The following is a 23,164-nucleotide window of genomic DNA, read 5'->3' as shown; positions in this document are numbered from 1 at the left end:
TGTGTCTCCCCCTCACCCCATTCGCCAGTAGTTACCCCAGCCTAGACTGGTTGAGGTCCGCCTTTCAGCCTAGGATGGGCAGGGAAGCTGTTCTTTCGTGTAGGTGTGGGCTGAGAAAAGCTGGAGTCACTAGATACAGAAATGTCACTGATAGAATAGAATTAAAACTCTACCATAGATTAATAGGCTGCATAGACATGTAAACCTGTGAACACGAAATCATCCCTTCTCTGCAGCTAGGGCCCCAGCAAATGCTAAGGTTACATGAAATAATGAATATGGATATTCATTGCCAAGGACCTACTATTTGAACAAATGAGCAAATTGTACCCTTGCCTAGGGGAGTGTTCTTAAGTAGTTTTTAGCCTATTCCTTATTATTGCCTGCTAATGAGTGTGGGCATTGTTACTGAGCAACTAGCTCTTCCAGCTTCCTGTAGCATCCTGTATGTCTCTTAGAAAATGGGTTTTCCCCTGTATTTAATTAAACCAATGAGATTTGCTCGTACTTTATTTTTGAACTACTATAGGTATAAACTGCACAGATAGGAGGCATGTGCGTACTTTTTTTTAACACAGTGAAACGTTAAAAAAATTTCAAAATAAGTCTTTTTGGTCAGGACTTTACTGCTTATAAAATTTATATTTGATTTACCCACATAAAAACTCTCTGGATTTTATATATATTCTAAGACATAAAATGGTCCATCGATACTCTAGTTACAAACATTTGTAATATCCACAAGGATTTGCGTTCACTTTTCGATAATAAGGAAATGATAGCTGAGGGTACAGAGGTTTTATCATCGAGGTTGTTTTGACAAGGATGGTACAAAACTAAATTTCTATGCTCCATTAGCTAATAAGTTTTGTCATTTACTTCAAGTTTTAGAGTGTGGATAAGGCTGCTTGACTCCTGTCAAATTTAAAATGTGTGATTTATTTGGAAGACATTAAGGATTGTTTTTTTCAGTGATTCTCTGCAAGGTCTAGCTGTATACATCATTCTTGCTTGTGAAACTGATTACTTGTGTCTTGTCTGCCTATAGACATAATCATCTGGACTCTCACCTGGCCAGGTGAACTGAAGTAACAGGTCCTTCAGGTTTCTTAGAAACTCAAGTATATACACACACACACACACACATACACACACACACACACACACACACAGATTATAAAGTCTCAAACATTTCATATCACCAAGCCATCGTAGTGGATTTAGATATTTGAATTTACAAAATTTTTTCAACAGTTTCTAAGAAATACCCTGTAAATAATTGTAGTTTCAAGTACTTGAAATGATGAAGTCCTCAGCCAAGTAGCTTCTGGAAGCTAAGGAGACCACTGTTAAGTCCTTTGGCAAAGATTCTACCATCTCCAGATGCCAGGGTCAATTCAAGTTTTCAGATCCTAGGACTGTTCCCTTCTAGGCCACAAGAAGCTCTGTCTCTTTTTAAGGAAAGAACTGGGAAGGAATTTTCCAGTGTAGTTAAGCACATCTAACCACACGAAGAAACCAAGCGGCCAAACCAGTCAGAGGTGAAAGTCTGCATCTATAGATGAAGCCGTCAGCCTTTGTTAGAGCCACTTTTTTAACGTCAACTTTTTTCTCCACTTTATTAAAGAATAATTAACAAATATAACTATATGTTTAAAGGGTACAATATGATGATTTGATATACATATACATTGTGGAATGATTATCAAGGTAATTTAATATCAAGGTTATTGAGTATTGTTTACATACAGTAAACTGTATCCCCTAAAGGCATATAATTTGATGACTTTGGCAGATGTATGAAACCATGAAACCACTGCTGAAATCAGGATGTAGAACATTTTTATCACTCCCGCAAAAGTTTCTTTAGGCCCCTTTTACAGTACGTTCTTCTCTGTGCCCATGTCCCCAGGCAACCACTGAGGTGCTTTTGTGTGAGGGCCATTTTCTAAACTTAGATTTGAAAATTTGTGGACCCTTCTCTAGGCAGACCAGATTTATATCCAAAACACAATTTTCTTCTCCGTGTTTAAGATAAAATACTACTATCTAGATTGCCTAAAGATGAGTACTTAAGAATTTTGCATGCAAGTAAACTATAGCATCCTTATTCAATAGTCTCATTACATACTTGGATTGAAGGGAAATTACAGCCAAGACAGAAACAGTTCTGATAAAACAGAAAAGCAGTATTTGTTCTTCTGAAGTAGTTATAGTGAGATGTGAAATTCCTCAAGAACAGGACAAATAAAAAATTTGAATTTTACTTCATGTTTATTTGTAAAGTAAAAAAATGAGAATAAATATTACACACACACACACACACACACACACACCTCCAGCTAATGTACTCATATGTATAAATTTATGCAGGAATAACCCTATCCCTTGAGCTTTCCAAAAATTTTGAAACCGATTTCAGAGAGAATTTTCTGTGCATAGGTGTATCATCTTTACGTACTTACATGTGAAGCAAACTTTTAATATGCTAAATGTTACTTTCCCATTGGCATATTCAAGTAAATAGTTATTAGGCAGCTTAAGGGCCACAGTATTGAGATGCAGTTTGCCCCTTCCTCACTCACCCCCTCAAAAAACTTCATGTCCCTGTGCCTTTATGTCTAGCTGGCTCTCTGTTGCATTGCTTTCGCTCTGTCTTGCATCCAGTCTCTATCTGTACTTCTGATTTCTACTGTCTTCCTTCCCCGATTTTCTGCCTCCTCTTTTCTGTCTTCTGATTCTACCCCTTACACTGCTCTGCTTTCTCGTGATACAGCTTTTTTGAATAAACATCTCCAGACCAAGTCATCAACAGACTGATTAATTCTCCCATGTTAGATATCATCTTGGAGGCTGTTGTCTTACTCTTTGTTTTGTGATCCAATAATTTCTTCAGACTCCTTTCAAGTTTGGAGCCATGCTGGAGGTTTGAGAGTGGTGAACATTTGGTTTTCAGATAATCAAAGTCAAATATGTTTGCAGGGTTATGTTATAGACAGTTTTTGAAACTATGAATCGTTAAAAAGAAATGAGTGATTTACATTATAACCCTGTGAAACTTCCTTTTCCAAAGCAAAAGCAATTAAAATTGTCTTGAGGTAAGGTAATTTATTGCTCCTCAAAATACACTGTAAGGATTTAACAAAAAAATCTTCAACATTTGTCAAAATCTATAGAATGCAGAACACAAAGAGTGAACCCTAATGTAAACTATGGACTTTAGTTAATAATAATTTATCGGGCCGGCCCGGTGGCGCAGGCGGGTAGAGCTCCGTGCTCCTAACTCCGAAGGCTGCCGGTTCGATTCCCACGTGGGCCAGTGGGCTCAAAAAAAAAATAATAATTTATCAGTATTGGCTCATCAGTTGTGACAAATATGCCACAGTAATGCAAGATATTAATAATAGAGGAAACTGGGAGGGGTCTTTGAGGTATATGGAATCTGTACTTTACACTCAATTTTTCTGTAAACCTAAAACTCCTAAAAATAAACAACTGTAAATTTTTAAAAAACACAAAAAGCCTTTGTACATTTGGGGTTCAGAAATACAAAGAATACATCAGGTACTTTTTATTATTAACTTGTAGATGAAAGTGCCTTGTTTGTTTTTAAGTATTAGTAGTATAAAAGAAGTGCTTCTCCATGAGTGACATAACTTGTGTCTTGGGTCCCCTGAAAAGTGAAAGCATGAGCTTCCTAAAGAGCTTCCTAGAACTGCTAACCACCATCTGGTTGCACAGTAGTCACTGGACTGGTTAGTGTTGAGTATTGGGTTGGGACTTTGCCACCACTGGGGCATTGTGCCATCTTTGAGATGTAGTGGAGCCCCAGACTTGTCAAGTTCCCTGCCCTATAACCCAATGAGTCCTTTTTTGACCTTTGTGGTGTCACTAGCAACAGTGACATTTGGTGAACTCATGCCAACTCTGAGCCAATATCCAGGTCAGAGTTTGATTGCTTTGGGCCAAAGGCTATTGCAGGGCTTGTCGAAGCATTGACCTAACACTCAGTGTGTCGCCAGTGAACCTGTGTGAAAAGATTCGATTTTTAGGTCTTATTGTAAATGGTTTCTATAAATTGGAACTGGGTGATTATGACGAGCAACAACAAGTGATGTGTTGCGTTCTTGAGTTGGCTGTGAAACTGAACATTTTATGGTAGGCAGTAGTCAGTGCAGGGTCGTGGAGGTTGGGTCTGAGACGGACATTGAGACACGAGGGAGACAAGCACCCGTGGTGACGTTAAAGTTACTGGAAGAGAAAAAACTGGCAAAGTATCAAGGATTAGAACATACGTGAAGGTGATCACTCAAGGAATGCGAGATGTCTTGGGGACGTGGTGGTTCACTGAATGTGTCTATCAGTTCTGGGATTAGACCCAGGATGGAAAACTTCCACAGTTACCTGAAAAACATACTAATAAAGGGGGCAGTTGGTCATAGAGTTCACTTATTTAACCTATTAAAATGTATTTTGTATATCCGAAGTAATTTTTACATATGACTATGTTATGTATACTCATTGTTACACCTGTCATTACACAAATGTTGACGTATTTTTATTGGCTTCATTGCTCGCCGGACTGACTGTCCTGTGCATGTGGTCCTACCTTTGTTGGAAGCAGCAGATTTTATCAGGGGGAAGGGGAAAGAGCGGGGACAGGAGTCTTCCTCGAGTCGCAATCTATGACGGAAACTGGGGATTCCAGTTCTGTTGCCAAGATCATGGGTTACTCTGTGCCAGTGGTGAACCAAATGGTGGCACAGCCAATACATTCCTGCGGTCACCTTCACGATTAATAACAAGTGCTGCAGCTGACTTGATTGTACAGCAATTCTTGTCCATTGTAGAGATGGCAAAAGCATCAGTGATCAAATCGTACGGTACAGACAGGCTTAGTCAGTCATGAGGCCCAGCAGGGTCATGCTCCTCCCAGTGAAGCTGCTGGAAGGTCTGGGGAGGTGTAGTAGCAATGGCACTCAAGGCAGGATGTGTGACAACATCATCTTACCCCTGCTGCTCACCCAGCTACATGTCGCAGCCCTCTGGCTCCTCTTGGTCTCCCTCCCCCTCTGTCTCCTCTTTACCTGTAATTCAGTTACTTGTGGATTTTCTGTTAAGGAACAGGGAGGGCCTCACCACAAAGAAGCTGGGGACTGTTGGCCTAAGAACAGTGTACTTTAGACTTCCCTGTCGTATTTTCACTGCTGCACTGCTTTGTTAGGTGTAACATGGAACTTCGGGTACTTTGTAAGTGTCTTCTGACCCACAATTTGAAAGTTGAATTGTGTCACCTTATAAACTTATCATTCCTTCCACTTTTAAAATCCCTATAATTTGTCTTTATGTGCTTCTTACTGACCCTATAGCAGATACAGGCAACGTGTGTGATGATGTGAAGGATTTACTCTCTGGCTAATTGATTGGAGCAGAGCTGCCCAATTGTCAGCATTGTGCTAAACCCAGCTTATAAAGTATGAGGCTGAGTACTTCATAAAATGAAATCTGCGAATGTTTATTGAGTGCTGACTCTATGTGCAAGGCACTTTGCTGGGCTTGCTAGCTGCTGTGGGGAATATTAAAAACAAAAGTGATCTCTTCAAGCAACAAACGTCCATTCTAATTGGAGAAGCTGTTCGAGATACATTAAAGATGTGGTGGAAAGAATATTGAACTGAGGAGGAGGTGGAGAGAGTTGGGAGTTTTGAATCCTAGCCCAAGTTCTGCCAATAAGCATCTGATCCCTTGGGAAAATCACTTCCCTCTTGGGGTCTCGGTTTATAAAAAGGGAATTGGACTACATAATCTCTAAAACATTCTGAGGATTGGTTCATAAACAAATGTGTTAAAAAATTAAAGTAACAGTACAAGGCAATAATAGAAGGGATTCCAGAAGATTGTACATTCTCTTTTGCCAAATAAAGTACACAAATGTGCAGTAAGTCCTCAATTAATGTTGTCAATAGGTTCTGTGACTTTAAGCGAAATAACATAGTAGAGAAACCAATTTTGCCATAGGCTAACTGATAGAAACAAGAGTTAGGTTCCTACAGCATCTCATCAATGTTATAAGGAAACAACGCTGAAAGAATGACATTATTTGAGGACCTGCTGTATGTGGTACATATGTTTATACTACATAATCATACTAATTACGACTGTAGAGCAGCAGTTCTCAAAGTAGGGTCCTTGGGCACCACCCGGGAGCTGTTAGAAATGCCAATTGATGGGCCCACCCCAGACCTACTGAATCAGAAACCTTAAGGGTACCGCCCAGCAATCTGTTTTAACAACCTCCTGGCTCGCCGGAGATTCTGATACCCACTAAACTTTGAGAACTACAGGCTATAGGAATTTGGGGCAGTGATTCTCAAACTTGGCTGCACATTAGATTCATCTGGGGGAACTTGGGGGGCACCCAGACATCACTAGTTGTTCTGGCTCCCCAGGTGCAGCCAATTTGGGACTCACTGGTTTAGGGAAGGGTGGCATCAGCCACAGCACCTGTTATTCTCCAGTGGCGACAAACCTCAGAGGCATGGAGTCAGCCAAAGCCAGAGTTGAGTATGGGGAAAGTGAAAAGTGCATTCAGATCTGATTGGAAGGCCATGAATTTCATGCTAGAAATTTGGCCTATCTAAGGGAAAGGGATTGATAACGTTTGAAAGGTTGTTCTGACAGCTATATGAAGAAGGGAGGGAGCATGTCCATAGTTAAGTCTGATGAAGTAGTCTAGGTGTGAAGTGGTAATTGGCCAAATTACAATTGTAGAAATGAGGTTATATGGAAGAAAAAGTATGAAAGCTCTTTTGCAGGACACATGGAAAGGATTGTGGTGACGGTTGTGGGAGTGAGGGACAGTGTTAGAATGTCATTGGCTCAGGAGTTCCTCTCAGACTTCTGAGACAGCATGTACACGCTCGATGCATCTGTCAGAATTGTCACGTTTTATGGATCTGTACTCATTTTTTGTCCCCCCTTGCTTTGATTTAAGAGTTCTAATTGGGGGAACAGGTATTCCCCGGTGAGTGTATAAAAATACAGAATTGTAGTCACCCAGAAAGCTACTCATGGTCATCATGGCAGGGGAAAAACCCTGTTTCTCCTACTGAAAGAATGCTTGGAGTTGTGGGAAAGTTGTAAACTTGGCAATGACTAATTCAAGCCTATCTGTCAATTAAGTGAATTTTTATTTTATCATTTGTTTTATTTGGGAGCTGTTGTAACTGTCATTGAAAGGACATCAATCTCTGTGTTTTTAAAACAAAACAAAAATACCATTGAACATTAGGGCAAAGGACAAGAATTTCAAGGTTTTACCTTTTGACTTTAGCAAATATTTGCTGCTGCATTTTTCTTGCTGGAGTTTGCCATTCGATTTTTTTTTTTTTTTTTGCATTTTTCCCATTTGTTCCTAATGCCTGATAATTTTAGCTTCCTCTGTTCTGTTGTTGATGGCTTTTTAAATTAAGTATTCTTAATGTTTTATTAGTTTTTACTTTCTTTATTCTCGTAAAGCTCATTAGACAACAATTATGCAACAATATACACAGAAAATAGCTATAGTCCTTTTTAAACCATTCACCCCCTCCACCCATTTCTCCTATCCCCTGCCTCTGGCAAGCACAAATCTGTTCTCTGTATCTATGAGCTTGGATTTTTTTTTCCTTTGGGGAATATTCGGGAAGAGTGTGCTTTTCCAGGACTCATCAGCTCCACATCAAGTCATTGTCCTCAATCTAGTTGTGGAGGGTGCACCTCACTGGCCCATGTGGGAATCCTACCGGCAACTGTGGTGTAATGAGCACTGCGCTCTAACCACGGAGCGACCAGCCGCCCACTGGCGACTCAGCTGAGTTTGGATTTTTTTGTTGTTGTTTTGTTTTAGATTCTACATATATAAGAAAGATCATATGGTGTTTGTCTTTATGATGAACTTCACTTAGCATAATGCCCTCATAGTCCATCTATGTTGTCGAAAATGGCACGATTTCATTCATTTTTTGTGGCTGAATAACATTGTGTGTGTGTGTGTGTGTGTGTGTGTACCACATCTTCTTTATCCATTCATCCATTGATGGACACTTAGGTTATTTCTATATCTTGGCTATTGTAAATAATGCTTCAATGAACATAGAGGTACATGTATCTTTTCAAGTTAGCATTTTCATTTTCTTTTGATAAATACCCAGAAGTACAATAGCTAGGTCATATGGTAATTCTATTTTTAATTTTTTGAGGAACCTCCACACTGCCTTCCATAGCAGCTGTACCAATCTGCATTCCCACCAACAGTGGATGAGGGTTCCCTTTTCTCCAGAGTCTCTCCAACACTTGTTATTTCTTGTCCTTTTGACAATAGCCTTCCTGACAGGTGTGAGGTGATGTCATTGTGGTTTTCACTTGCATTTCCTTGATGATGACTGATGTTCAGCATCTTTTGATGTACCTGTTGGCCATTTGTATGTCTTTTTGAAAAAATGTCTGTTTAGACCTTTAATCCATTGTTTAAAATCAGATTAGTCCCCCCCCCTTTTTTTGCCACTGAATCGTATGAGTTCTTCGTATATTTTGGATATTAGCACTTTATCAGATACATCATTTGCAAATATTTTCTCCCATTCAGTAGGTTGCTTTTTCATGTTGTTGACAGTTTCCGTTGCTGTGCAGAAGCTTTTAGTATGATGTAGTCCCACTTATTTATTTTTGCTTTTGTTGCAAAAGTATTCTCAATGTTTTCATACTCCAGTCAAAAATAAGTATATTTTTATTTCTTATCCCTCCCTTATGACAAGAATTCTTTAAATTTGCATCCAGAAATGGCCCATAAAAAGTGCTCCATAGTGTTTAGTTGAGGCATGGTAGGGGCACTGCTCATCTTTCCACCTTTAATGAGTTTATAGGATGTGCCACATTCAGGAGGAAAGACATTTTATTTACTAGTTTGGAAGCCCATAAAAGTAAATTCACTATTTTAAAGAGTTACCTATATTTAGGTGCAAGGTTTTAGAATGGCTTACCATTCTCTAACTTTGGTAAAGCTATGCACTTTTTAGTTTCTGAAGGAACTGTAAAAATCTAGGGGGAAATCTAGACTGATCACAACTTTTTCTTTTCTTTTTATATATTTATTTATTTTATTTTATTTCTTCTTCTTTTTTTTCTGTTTTTAAGGAGGGCACAGCTCACAGTGGCCCATGAGGGGATGGAACTGGCAACCTTGGTGTTACCAGCACCACACTAACCAACTGAGCTAACTGGCCACCCCTGATCACAATTTTTTAAACATGTAGTATATCTAGTAGATACCTTTAAAATACATAACCTATCTTTCCCGAACCAAATAAGGGTAAACCTTTCTCTTCCAAATTGTGAAGAATATTATGATTATATCATATAAAATAAATGTAGAAACTTGTGCAGAGTAAATGATCTTTTAGACATAGTATAGAGAATATCACCAGCTACATATCACCAGATATACTCTATACTAGTTCTTAATATAAGGACACAGAATTAGATTGTATTTTATTTCTATAATGTAATACCCTGTTGGTTTTTGTTTATCAATTTAAGATACTGTTAAAGATTTGATTATTTTCCAGACCTTGGTTATGTTGAAATTATTTTAAATGAGGCATCTTTCATCTAACCCGTTTATTTATACCAATAAATTATTTTGCTGAATGAGAGCCAGTTTATCAGTTCTTCTGCTAAAAGAAATGAGCCAGTGGCATCTCATTTGTATTTATTACTGCGTTTTATGGTAACATTTAAAATGTGTTTTGAATGGTGTCTATGCCAATGTTTCTGACTACCATAGCAGTGTAAGCATTTGAATAAAAGAGGATAAATGAGAAGTCTAAGCTGCAGCTGCCTGTTACCATCACAAGTGTACCTAATTAAGAAGGTATTTGGGGTTCACTGCTCTTTGGTTTCTTAGGTGGGAGAGAATATTCTGAACAACATGATTAAGGAATGGTTACCATGACAATCACATTCAAAGAATTTAAAGGAGACAATGAATCTGTGGGGCTCATCCATTTTGATTGATTCAACCGGTCTTTTAGGCTCATTCAAACGGCTGCTGTCTCTGGATTTTCGTTTTCCACACAATTCACCCAATTGATTGGTGATTTGGGGATCATTTAAGCTTGGCTGACAGTAGTGATAGGGTCGCCAGTGTCTGTGACCACAATACTATTGTTAAATCTGAAGGAGAATGATTGTGTATGTTAAATGTCACAAGAACATAGCTACTGGCTTCTTCTGGAATCACACAAATGGTTTGTCTAATTTTTACTTATTAATTCTGTCAGGGTGGGATGAGATTAACATGATTTATTTTAAAGCATGACTGACCCTACAGTGTTTGGGTTTTATTTTGGATTACTTCACTGTCATCACATTTCACCCAGTGTGTTTGGCTGCTGTTCTGTTTTTTTTTTCTTTCTTTTCTTTGACTTGTGCAATATCATCAACACAATTTGTATTACGTCTGGTCAGAGGCACAGTTATATACTGCAGATTCAAAAGTATATACAACCCGACCTGCCATGAGTGTCTTCCTCCTCCTCACTCCAACTAAATGTTAAGTGAGACACACTAGCACGGACAATAAAGTGGAACAGAGCTACAGAAGCTGTTAAAATCTCACTATGCATTGTTATCATTCTTTGTGGTCTAGTTCTTGGTGAAACCACGAACTGTGGAACAAAAGACTCCCCTGGCCTGAGCCCAAGTTGGACCCCAATGTGAGAGCTCTGCTTGCTCAGCCTTTGGGCCTTGCCCTCTTCTGCCCTCTGGAGGGTGTCACGGAGCATGACATGCAAGGACTTCCTCTGAAAGGGACAGTCAGTCTTGGAAGACAGGCAGGGCAGGGTGGGGTAGGGGTGCTCAAAGCATGAACTTGTAGCAGTGGGAAGCAGACAGTGATAAGGCAGGGAAGGTACTGGCAGGGTTGCGGTCTTAGGGAGGAAGCTATTCTGGTTCTTGAAGCAGAAAACCAGATTCCTTCAAGTAGAGCCCAGGATGTATCAAATCCATCTCCAGGAAAAATCGATTCCGGAAGGATGAGTAAAGTGAAATGGTATATTAAGGCTACAGTGTGATGGATTCAGGTTTGAAGTTTAAGTTGGGTTGAATCTAAAGAGGGGTATATTTGGGCCAAGCGTTTGTGGCAGCACAGGAAATAGTTATCCAAATTTGATAACATTTTTACTCTGCACCTGTTATAATTACAGTGCTAATTATATATCTGATATTCAGTAAGTACCTTTTCTGTGTGAGCCTTGTTAAGTGCTGTTACATGCACTGCCCTCTCGCCACCTTACAGCCTCTTTGTGAGATAGGTGACCGGTATGAGGCGAAGAGAAGCTATACGGCTCATATGAGGTGGGACCAGTATTTGAACCCAGGCAGTCTGGAGCCCTTTCTGTGAACAGCTGTGCCATGCTGCATTCTCACTGCACCTGCAGGAAAGGGTGTGGTACCACCTTCAGGAAACAGTGAGTTCCATGTGAGTGGCGTGTGGGTGATGAGAGATGAGACTGAGCAAAGACTTTTGTATATACCTACCATGCTAAGTACTTGAAGATAGAGGAGAAATAAGGGATTTCTGTCCCTGCCACCAAGAAACTTGAAGTCCTGTAGGACAAATGAGACATAACAGGAAACAAGTCATACATATTCATATGCTAGACTATGAAAATATTATCTCTATTTAAGTATAGGTGGGAAGAGGACTAGAAGGGGTTCCTTTGAAGTCAATCACTTTTCAAACATACACTTTTGAAAGTTAGCTCTTCACCACTGGCACAAGTTCACTTTCCTCTGGGCTTTTGAGCTGACAGACAAAAACCCCATCTCTTGTCCATTTTGAGTCCGGAAGAGTTATCTTCAACTATGGTAGCTGTCATTAAAATCTCTAAGCAGAGGATCCCATTAACCTATTGAGCTAACTGGACCTTGTTTTCCAGTAGGTTAACATTTTTTAAATGTCTAACCACTGCTTGTTTGATGGTCAGCCTGGAAACGGTTGGTGGTGGGCAGGGGGGCAATTAGGAGCCTGGTTATAATCCTTGGTTTATGTTTGCCCCGTTTCGTTTGGTAGATACGTAAGGAGAGCCTCCTGTGTTCCAGGCGCTGTTCTGGGCATGGGGCTAGAGCAGTGAACAGAACAGACGGAGCCTCCTCTCAGGGAGCTGTCTTTCTCTCAGATTTTATTTGCTCATGTACATTTCACAGTTGATATAAAAGTGCTTTCTGGTATGAGTTTCAGGATTTCACACAATACAGTGTTCACACTTCCTCTCTCCTTAGCCCCGGCCAGTCCTTTCTGAATAAGGGGGGGAGGGGCACTGGTAATAATGGGTGTGAGCTGTGCCTGTGGGGAGGACAGCGGGTCAGGGTGTACTGTCCCCGTGGTGATGGGAATAGCACAGGGCACACCTGTTTCCTAGCGATGTGGAACCATCCTCACCGGGATGAGCCTGCCCAGCAGCCTGCATCCTAATCCTGTTGTTGATTGGAGATAACTTCAGTGGTCACAGGCACCTCATCTCCATGGAAACACCTCTAAATATTCCTCTGGTGACTTGTGCTCTACATTTTGTCTGGATCTCAGAGCCTCCTGTGGCAAAATTTTCTAAAGATGTTAGAACGGGGGTGGGGGGAGAAGTCTCGACTAATAAATCTATTCTAAACGACTGAGTCATTTGTTTTGATTACCCGGGTGATTGCCAAATGTTAATTTAAAACTGAAATAGGCCATGAGCTCACTCTACTAACAATGCTGAGTGTTTGAGCTAATACAGCTTGATAATGAGGCAGCCAGATCCACTGCCGGTGAGAATGTTATATGATAAACAGACATTTGGGGAAATATGCAGAACATTTTGGCAGTTTTCCTTTAACTATACAGGGTTGTAAATACAAAGTAGAATGGGTTACCATGAGCCATTTTAAAGGAAGTTGACTTTTTTTTTTTTTTTTTTTTAGATTTTCCAACTTTTCTTCTGAAAGGGTGACTTTGCCTCTTGATTCTCATTTTTTCCTAACTTAGGCACATTGGAAGTTGATAACCATATCCAGCCCTTGCTGAACACATCCGTTCTCCACACATCCAGTGTGAGGTAAGTTTTACTAATTGCCACAAATTAATACACTGATCTCCAGCCTTCCAATTTGTGGTGTTAGGGTCGACGTTGTACAAAGAGCTTTATTTGTACAGTAGATTTCAGAGGGTTCATTTTAATTGACCCAACCATTATCACTGCTTACCCTAAATATTAGCTCTCTGGGGAATGCCTTTTTGAGGGGAAAAAAGTCTCATTTGCTTTTAATTTGGGGGCATGCAAAGTGAATGTGCCAAGCACAACAGAACTGCTAGAAGGTCTGCTTGCAAATAAAGATCTGTTCATGTCACAGCATGAACAGTAGGGAGCAGGAAAGCTGCGTGGAGCAAATCCTGGGGTCGAGGGCGGAGACGCTTGCTGACAACTCTGAGGAGGTTGGACTGAACCAGTCAACTGTGAGTGAAAGGAGCCGAGGTACAGGGTGCCGCTGTCAATCTGGTGATAGGAACGCCAAAGGGCGCTTCCATTGGGTTGCACTGACGTGGGCCAGCCGATTTTTGTCTGGTTAGTGCTAAAGTTCAGAGCACTGCTGCACTGCTGTGAGAGCTTGACTGCCCAGCCCTGTCGTTTAACACACATTGGCTAGGCGTCCTCTGTCCTGTTCCTTTAGCCACAGTGGCTTATGTCTACTCCAGGGTTACCCATTTCTCTCTTATGAGAGACTGGGTGGGCATTCACCTTTGAAAATAATGAAAGGAGGCATCTCAAAGATGATTCATCGAGGCACATCTGCTTTCTGTGCCCCAGTCTCCATGCGTTTACAAGAGGGGATGTAACATTTGCCTGCATGGGACCAGCCAGGATTTCCAGTTTCCTCCATCAACAGGTTTTTGTCTTCCCCTGCCACCCTGCCCCGCCTCCATGCACAAGTCCCACGTTCAGTGGAGGTCCTTTCATGTCAGTTAGGGTAGATGCTTGCTAGGTGGCGATAGTTGCCTTTGTTATACCTACCTGTGGCAGAATAATTCACAGATTTAAAAATGTATTACAGAGTTGTACACCTGGAACCTATGTAACTTTACTAACAATTGTCACCCCAATAAACTTTACTTAAACAAATATATGTATTTGAATACCTAAACATGTTAAACCTTAAAGAGTAAATAAAAGTAGGACAGATTTTTTAGAAGTGTTTCATCTGAATTTGATCAATTTCATCAATTATGGTAGCGGTCAGGAGTCCTTCCCAGGGCCCGGGGCTTCACACTGGCGTGATGACAGAAGCGCCAGCAGTTTCTCTCAGCTGCCAGAGATGGGTTCTTCCATCTTTGAGTCTAAGCCCTGGAATAGCTATCATCCTTGGCCTTTACCTAAAACAGTTGTTTTCAAACATTTTTTTAATGATAGAAATCTGTTTTTAAATAAAATCGTCTCACCCCAATAGAGAACACCAAAGCAGAATTGCTTTGGCTCAAGTAGCAGACTGTGACTCTCTCTCCCTCTGAGGAGCCATTCCTAGGGCAGTTGGAAAGCACGGGGCTATGTATAAAGAGCAGAGATTTTTAGCTCTGAGCCCTTTCTCGGCTCTTATTTTTTATTTTCCTGCAGAAACAGAGACTAGATTGTTTAAGGAGCGATACATAGGAATAAAATGTCCTCTCATCAACCTTGTTGGAAATGCTGGCCGGGTGAAACTTGGCCATTCACATGCAGTGTTTGTCCTCAGTTATTCGACAGCAATCTGCCTCTCCGACAAGCTTCATCATTATCAAACTTTGATAGAAACTCTATGTACAAGACCGTGTTCTTAAAACGGAGCCTCTGAATTGAAGCTTTTCGAACACATATGCGAAGTGGTTTGTGATATTAAGAATACCCCAATGACATCTTTAATTTGATCAGAACTTGGGTTTTCTTTTAGAGCACTGAGTTTCTCAGATGAGTTATTAAATAGCATCTGTTAAATTCTGTTTCACCATGACAGAAATATATAGGATTGATGTAAAACAGTTCAACAGTCATAATGTAGTTACTTGTACCTTGTGATCTTTGTTCCTTTCTTTCATTCATTCAGCCCTGCGATGTACCAGGCCAGGAGTGTAGGAGTGAGCAAAACAAAAAGAGTAATACATTTCGGTCTGATATATTCTTCAAGTGTGGGGCACCCCTAGATTATTTTCCCTTTTGCAGATGAGGAAACTGAAAATTGGTTTGCCTTTTAAAATTAAATTGCCCAGTATTGAGGAGACCAGTTGGAGTTCAGGGATGTAGTTCAGAATCCCTGTATCTCGTCTGCTCTTTGAGCCTGTGATATAGGCCACCTCTGTAGATGCGTGTGCAAATAACAAAGTATGCAGGAATTGCTGGGGATGCAGCTGTGCCTGGGACCAAATGCCCCCAAAATGAAAACAAATGTAAATTGTGTATTTCACACTCTAAAAGTTTGTTTGGAATAATTGAACAGTTTAGGAAAATGGACTTTGCAGTTTTCACAGGAGGATATTGTGTGTGTGTGTGTGTGTGTGTGTGTGTGTGTGTGTGTGTGTGTTTAGGTGATAATGTATCCCATTTTGTGTTTAACACAGCATTTATCACAGGTAGTGTTTATAATTCAAGAACTTGAAATTCTTACGTTTGGCCACCTTTTAGTTACGGAATTATTTGGAACAAAAACTTGAACAAAACGTAATTCTTAATGCATGCGTGAGCTCAGTGATCTATGTATTTGCTTCTCTCTGACGGACAATATTGTTAATTAAACATGTGTTTCACATCTAGGAAATACTTATTATCATTGACATATGGTCAGTGATTTCATTATTGATGTGGCAGTTTTTGATCATCACAAAACACAACATTTTAAACTATAGGAGAGTCAGTGGTTTGACGTGTATCGTTTATATTGATGTGACCTCTCTCCTTGGTGCACTAGCAGTAAGCATGAAAATCAGCACAGATGGATTACACAAACTTAAAGAGTTTGGAAATCATCAGTCTAGAGCCAAGGTCTCAAACTGGTGGGCTGGATCTGGCATGCAGCGGTGTTCTTTTAAATGTTTAAGTGAATTGCCAGCATTTAAAAATCGAGAGATTTCACATTTTAAAAAAAATCCAGATTTTTTAGCTTCTCTTGAAATATCAGAAGATCTGGCAACGTTGAGGCTACATTCCTGTGTGGTGACACTGAGCAGGAGCCAAATAGCTGCTGTATCTTTAGATGGAACATGAACTCTGAAATTTGCTACAGTCTCCACCACTTTGTTGTCTCCTTGACACTAAGGACAAGGGCAGTTGCCATTATCTGAATGTTGCGGTCATTTATAAGACCTGCTTGGCTCTTACGCGTCTTTTCGCTCCAGGTCTAGATGAAATTGAGGCTGCAAACTTAGATCCATCCTTTCCCTCAAAATATCAGCTTGTCACTTTTCAGGCACATGGTGTTAGGTGATGTTCATTTTAAGGGAATGCATTGAAAGGGTTGAGGGTAAACATTTGAGGGGAGGGATGCCTTCTGGTGGTGCCTGATTAAGAGAAGGAGCATCAACAGAGTTTGGAGGATTCCTGGGGTCTACCCCAGTGCTTGTCAGACTGTAATGTATAGATTCTGATGAAGCACATCTGGGGTAGGGCCAGAGATTCTGCTATTACAACAAGCACTGGCGTACACCACTACTGGTCTGCGGACCTATCTCTCTTTGAGTGGCAAGGGGACTCTACTCTAAAGCAATTCTAAGAAAAGGAAGTCATGTAGTGATGGTTCTAAATATCTTTTTCTTTGGCCTGAGAATGAGAAGGAGATTTTACCCAGGCTATTTGTGGTTGAATCTTTTGTAGGTAAACCTGCATTCCCTTCTAGTTGCAGCAGGAAATCAATTATTTGTAATACAGCATGGCCTATGTAAACAATAACCCAAACTTTTATTTTAAAACTTGTTTTAAGTGCTGCTAGTAAAAAAAAAAAAAAGCTAGCTATGTTAAATCTCAAGAATCATGAAATAGGGATTAGAGATTTTCATTTTATAATTATAGGAGAATATATTTATGGGACTCTTAGAAAACTTACAAATAAGACCACAGAAAATGGGATAATTATCAAATCTCTGGATATATGATAATATTGTAAGGTTAGAAGGTAAAATGATAGAAGTCCAGAAAAGATCGAGAGATTCAAATGTATAAAAATTTGCTGAGAGAGTAGATCTTAACTGTTCTCACCACACACACACACACACACACACACACACACACACAAATGGTAACTCTGAGGTGATGGAGGTGTTAATTAAATTGATTGTGACGATCATTTCACTATGTATATGTATGTCATCATCACGTTGTACACCTTAAATATGTACAATTTTTGTGAATTGTACCTCAAAAACGATGGAAAAAACAACTAATGAAAAGGAAAACACACCAGGAAAAGTTGGGTGACTTTGACAAGATAATGAATTCCCATATTCTGCATAGAGCTCATATAGATTGTAAGGCCAGACACAGGCCTGGCATGAGGTAGATGTGCCGTAAGTGTTGGCTAAATGAATTCTGCAGGACGTAGGCGGGCAAAAGACGAGTTATATCACAGAGTAAATAAATGCATGCAAGAACTCTTCAGCCACTCTGGTGTGCAAAAACAAGCATATTCGAATGGCAACAAAGTACATTTTTCACCCATTAAATCAGCAAAAACAAAAAGAAAACCCTATCCTAATATGGTTACCTTGAAATTGATAAACCCTGACTCATTGCTGGTAGCATTGCAAGTGGGTAAAATGCCTTTGGAATATTATTTGGCATTATATAGCAAAAGTCCCAAAGATTGGTACCCCTTGATCCAGTAATCCTGTTTTGGGAAATGTGTTCTAAGAAACTGTTCCAAGAAAAGAAGAAAAAAGCTATACGTTTATGGGTGTCCATCACAGTGTTATTTGTAAGGACATAAACGTCCAACAGTAGAGTAATGGTTCATTTATTCAACAAACCTTTTGGATTAAGTAATTGTGATACCTCTATGCAGTGGAATTCCATGAATCTGTTCAAAATTATCTGCAAGCATCAGAGCAATGTAAAAGCATTTATATAATACAGCCTTACTAAAAAATGCAGGATGCAAAATTGTATATGTGCTGTGATTATAACCTTCTAAAGAGATATGTACGTATGGACAAGAACTAGAAGGCACATGGACAAATGTAAGTAATACCTTATTTGAGGTTTTATTTATATTTTCTCCCATTGTTTGTACATTTTACCGTTAAGTATATGGTTACTTAGAGGTTGAGGACCTTCAGCTTTTTTTTTTACCTACTTCAATCAACTCCATATCGTCATCGCAAGCAGCAGTATTCCCACTGGTCACAGAGTAGGTGTTTAGTAAATAACTATGAAGCACGATGAGGACTGCTGCCCAGAGCCTAAACGTGGAGTTCCAGTGATACAGTTCCTACTTGCTGCTTTGTTCCATCATCCTGAGCTCCCATTTTTCTTTCTTCTGTTTCCTGTGGTTGGTACAGAGAGGCATGTGGGTGTCCCACATGAGAAAGAATAAATATTTGTCTCAGAGCTTTTCATTACTGTACAGAGGTGCCAGAGAGTGAATGTTGCGTTTAAAGGCTCAGTGTACACCGAAGTAGAACCTTAACAGGGCTGTAATTCAAGGGTAATGCCTATTTCGTCTTCTGGTTTCATTTAGGTAAGTAACAAAAATTCACTTTTGTGTCATGAGCTGCCTTCTTTTAGCATCCCCTCCCTGTTTCAGTCAGATATACTTGTTTCCCTGCTGTAAGTATACTTTTCTCCTTTAATTAGGTCAGTTACTTCATGTCTGTTTTTCTTTTTTGACATGGTTTCCTCTGGCTTTAGCACCACATATTTTCCCCATATGTCATTGCCTCTGGAGCTTCATGTTGCAATCGTTTTTCAAGGGGAACAGCGAGCACATTACGAAGGGGGTAACTCTTGACTCTCTGCCTGCCCTTTGCCTGCTTGAGCGTTCCTGTTTCTTTTGGGCCTAGTTCTGTTTGGTTTGTAGTCTTCATCATCAGTTTTGTTTGGACTGAAAGATACTTAAGTAAAAATAATGGCAAGTCAGAGATATGTCTGGCAAAGGTGCAGCACATTTGTTAAGGTTCCTGGTTTATTTATCTCCCCTGTCTCTATGGTGACTAAATCCAGGGCTGGGATTTAATGGACTTAATTTTGACCTCTTGTACATCTCCTAACTTTCCCAGCCTCTGATACAGAAGGAATTCATTTTCACTTTAGGAGAGAAACTGCCCCACTTAGGGAAAGGGTCCTAACTGGACTCTTGAAAAGTGGAATCTCCGGGGTCTTCAATTCTTATGCCATCTTCAATCAGACTTCATATAGCACTTGTAAAGAAAACTAGGTCTTTTAGGTAAACACACACATGCATACAACATTGCTAATGGCCCTAGGATTCTTTTCAGTCAAATAACATATTTAGTTAATGTGAATGAGCTGTATATGAGAACTTTTTATAAGAGAACCTTGTATAAGAATATTAAATCAATGGGAACATTGATTTTTTTTAATTTTTGAAAGTATCTCCTTTATCCATTACAAGATTATGAATTTGCTTGCATATAGATATTCAAACCATACTTTAGAGTTCAAGTGTATTAAACTGCCATGGAAGTCCACAATACAGGTTGGGTTTGACTAGGATTCCCATGGAAGAAGTCAGATCTGGACATTGAAATTCAAATCTAGTGTTCTATCTATACCCAATTGATGTGAAATGAAGACACGGATATCTGACCTCTAAGGTAGCCAGAGTCAAACCATCTTGGACTTCAGTTGGTTCAAATGACCCTTTAAAACTTTGTTATCCTCTCCCACATGATCCTTTGAGATTTACCAGGATACATCAGTTTTAGGACATTTAATAATTTATCCAAAATTGAGTCAAGTGCTTTATTTAAGACTAGTGTGTACTTTGTTAGTTTACTCATGGATAATTTATTTATTTGCAAGACCTTTCATCTTCTCTAGGAGCAAACTGACATATGTGAATTTTCTTTAAAATCAGAACAAGGAGTCAGTAAATGATAAGGACTACACAAAGGCTGAGACAAGGGAAGCAACGTAAGTGCCCCTACATCCTTATTCCCCAATAGAACATTAGAGTTCAGATCTGTCATCAAATTCAGTTCAAGTTTAATAGGGACTTGTGAATACTTAATGTTTTTAATTCAGATTTTTTAACATCATAAAACTCAATGGATATGGAAATTGTAAGATTTTCTCCATCGTCAACTCTTCTATTAATAGAACGAAGAGTTGAGAAGCCAACAGCAGATGCTCACTTGCAGAAAAGAGTCATACTTGTAAGATGAATGTTGGATACTCATTAAGTTCTGGGTCTGAAACTTTGCCTGATGTGTCTTATAACTGTGAACTTAGAAAATATATTAGGTCACAGTCATAGCTAAATCATACAAATTTTATTATGGCCAGTACAATAAGCATAGCTGAGGTCAGAACTTACAGAAATTAAAATGTTAAGGCCCAAAGCCCTTAATAATGCTTGAGAAAGAGTAGCACATTTATCATCATCATGACTATTTTCTTATCAACCTCATGTGTTAAAAGCCCAGTATGGAAAACGGTGGTAATAATGATAGTTATAATTTATTTTATTATTTCTTTAATTGTTAATGTTTCGATTTTGTTTAAACAGCTCTAAGGAGCAAATCAATTTAAATATAAAAAGGATGAAATATATAAAAATATGTTTAGAATTGTCACCTCACTCTCCTGTCCTATCAGCCAGATAAGCTTCATACTTTGTACAGTATCTCTCAATGAAGGATATCCATCTATTGGATGAACAGTTAGTTTCTTTAACAGTTCTTTACTTCACAAGTAGTAAAGCAGTGGTGTGGTCCTTAGGTAGTTTGGTGAGAACTCAGGGTATTTGCAAGTCTGTGGATATCTCTTAAACCATGTGATATGACCATTTTTATGCATTATTCAGGGTTGCAAATTAATAATTTTCTGAAGATCTTCCAAGTGTTTCTTTCCCAGAACCAGTGGAGCATTTTCTGTGGATTCTATGAGAGTTTGCCTACATAGTTGTCAGTATACATGGGCTAGGGGGTTTATAATCCATAGTGTCTTTTGCTCACCAAAGTGATTCAAATGCTGACAAACTGGAGAAGATGAGTTCTACCCTTGTCATTGGGCTCACGTGATGGGTTTGAACCTGGAAACACTACAATATGTTCCATTATATTTTAGCTCATCCTTTATGTTCCCAGCCACATCCTCTGTATTGTCAGTTCTCATAGACTTTACATAGGATCTTGACCCAATCTCTTTGGTCCTCTCCTGGGTATTGTCCATTTTTATCACAGGGACAATCTAAGAGAGTCAAGGATTTGGTTGGGGTCACTGTTTTAAGTCGTACCCAGCTTTCCCCGGGAAACTGGAAGCTCCTTGGAAGCAAGAATGTCTTCTGATGTCTTCTCTGGTGTCCTTCCTATCATTTATTATTTAGTGCCACAGGCTTAGTAGGCATTTACTAGAGATATGATTAATTGAGTGAAAGACATTTTATAAATTACAAACCATGGCATCACTCAGGGCAATCTTAGGGTCTTTGTTTGACTCCTGTTCCCCTAATATCAGTATTCCTGACATCACTGGAGCATATTCTTGAATGGAACAGTCCCTCAAAGAGACAAAAAAAATGTAAGTTATATAGTGAACACTCAAATTCCCACCACCTAGATTCTACAATTAAACAGTTTATTTGCTTGATCTCGTATCCATCCATCCATTGGTCCATTTAAATTTTTTGGATGCATTTCAGAGTAAGCTGCAGGCTGCCATACATTTCACCCCTAAACACTTCAGCATGCCTGCTGTCAGATTTGCTAAGATTCTGACACTGACTTTTCTGGTGGCTTAGATGAGACGGTAAGTTGAATGTGAAATAAGCTCTGTTCTCAGACTCGGGGAGTTTTTGTTTCTAACTACCAGCAAGTGCACAAACACATATATATCGCTGCCCCTTTCCCCCCACATTACACGGTCACATTGTTTGTACGGTTGAAACTTGGAAGGCCAGCCTAGGAAATAGAGTTGAGGATCTTGTTTATATGAGAATTAGAGTTGAGCATAGTGGGGCACTGGGTATTATAGGGGAGGGGGATAGAGATTCAGAATCAAGAATTTACTGGTGGGATACCACTTACTTATACATGTAAGTCTAGAGGGGGTTTAGTGGCTGTTTATATTACCTAAGGGTGATAGATTTAGTAAACACTAACCATACAAATAGAGGGTCCTTCTAGTCTGGTGGTTTTCACGTTACATTCCATAGAACACTAGAATTCATAGAGTGTTTCTGAAGTTTCACCAACGTTTGAATTAGACTTTTAAAGTGTATTGAACTGTTTTAAAAAACTTTGAAAAATGACAGACATAGTCACCTCGGGCTGTTAAGTATTTTGTAGTAAATTTTAACATACTGGAGAACACTTACTGGTTGACTTTAAAATAAGTAAAGGTTATTAATGTCAACTTAAAATAAAATGTTGAATAACACGTATCTATCTTCCATCAAAGCCAGGATAATATTTCTGTTGTGCAAATAAAGACAAAAGGTCTTCAGTGAGACCATTACACAAAAGCCATGGTGTTAAGACACTGGCCTGCAAAAGCTGATGTTGCATTTTGGTTTCCGATTACCATGAGCACTTATCCATCTGTTATATTTAGATATTTTTTTCTAGTACCTTTAGAAATCTGGAAACAGATGAGTATATGCTTTCAACTTGAAAGGACCATAAAAGGGGAAAGGTAGTTAAGAGGCCAGAGGCTGGCTCCAGTGTCATCCCTTGGATGAGACTGTGTGAATGGATTAGGGAAGCTTCAAAAAGGTCTCTCTCTTGGCCGATAGCTCTAACTGCTCAACGTAAATCTGAAAATGTATGTGTGCGATATTGCAGTTCTTTATGACATTTTCAGGGCTTCTTTGATTATGCCTGGAAAGCCTTACAAATGGCTTTTTGGCAGTTTTTATTCACTTGGAGTCTGTGGTGCTCACTTTGGTTCCTTCA

At 39.4% G+C, this 23,164-nt stretch overlaps 1 protein-coding gene across 11 annotated transcripts in view; it reads left to right on the top strand.

Moving 5' to 3' along the window:
* Positions 1–23,164, top strand: part of FHL1 (four and a half LIM domains 1) — a 58,752-nt gene that overhangs the window by 7,563 nt on the left and 28,025 nt on the right. For 6 of the 11 annotated variants that reach the window (XM_081043600.1, XM_081043601.1, XM_081043591.1 and 3 more), the window contains exon 2: positions 13,064–13,133. The exons of 3 other annotated variants lie outside the window; for them this stretch is intronic. The gene's annotated coding sequence lies outside the window, so the exon portion shown is untranslated. Of the gene's footprint in view, positions 1–13,063; positions 13,134–13,428; positions 13,532–23,164 lie in introns of those variants that run through there. 2 more of the 11 variants (XM_081043588.1, XM_081043598.1) reach the window with 2 other exon arrangements.

Source organism: Rhinolophus hipposideros (genome assembly GCF_964194185.1).
Source record: "Rhinolophus hipposideros genome assembly, chromosome: X".
Taxonomy (NCBI): domain Eukaryota; kingdom Metazoa; phylum Chordata; class Mammalia; order Chiroptera; family Rhinolophidae; genus Rhinolophus; species Rhinolophus hipposideros.
Note: the sequence above shows the minus strand (reverse complement) of the source record. Positions and strands in the feature narration are given on the sequence as shown.